Here is a 698-nt window from a genome sequence, read left to right as displayed (position 1 = left end):
TGTCCTCACTGCAGGAACCACTTTCCTTTGCCTGTACTGTCCATGATTTCTGGCAACATGCTAAGCCATGTGGCTGACTGGAACCTGGAACTGGGTCAGCAGGTGTTCAATGTCTGTGGTGAGTAGGCTCTGAACTCAGCCAAAGAACCTTCCCCTAGCCACATGCAGGGTACTTTTTCACTAAGAGGTCTTCAGGCCTGTGGCTGTTGCATGGCTGCTGTGTGGGTCTTTCTCAACTCTGCACACTTTAGGAATGACAGCAACTCTCCAGACTGTGGGGGCGTGAGAGAGAGATTTGCTTCCTCAGATGGGTTAGCTATTTTTGTTAGCCTTTCTCTGTGTCTTCAAGATCATCGACAGCCTTAGAGCACTGAACTGACTATACCAGGAAGTGCTAGGCAGGCAGGCCAACGTTAAGGGACAAGTGGACTCTATTTAACAATTGTGGGTGTGCAAAGAGAGACCTTTAGCCTAGAAGCTGGGGTCAGTGACTCTGAGGTAGCATTACCTTTTATGGTGTCTGTGTTGTCATTTTTGATCACAGTGTAGAGAGTTTCATAAAACAGTTTTGATGTTTGTCAAGTGTTTCTACTTTAACATGTTTGTCATAGTTAATGTGTGCGGGTGTATAATTCATATCAACAGCTCCACTGCTTTTCCTTCTTTCCTTCTCTGAAGCAGTCACAGGTCATCAGTTG

Source organism: Mastomys coucha, unplaced genomic scaffold (genome assembly GCF_008632895.1).
Source record: "Mastomys coucha isolate ucsf_1 unplaced genomic scaffold, UCSF_Mcou_1 pScaffold6, whole genome shotgun sequence".
Lineage (NCBI taxonomy): Eukaryota > Metazoa > Chordata > Mammalia > Rodentia > Muridae > Mastomys > Mastomys coucha.
This window is presented reverse-complemented; position numbering follows the sequence as displayed.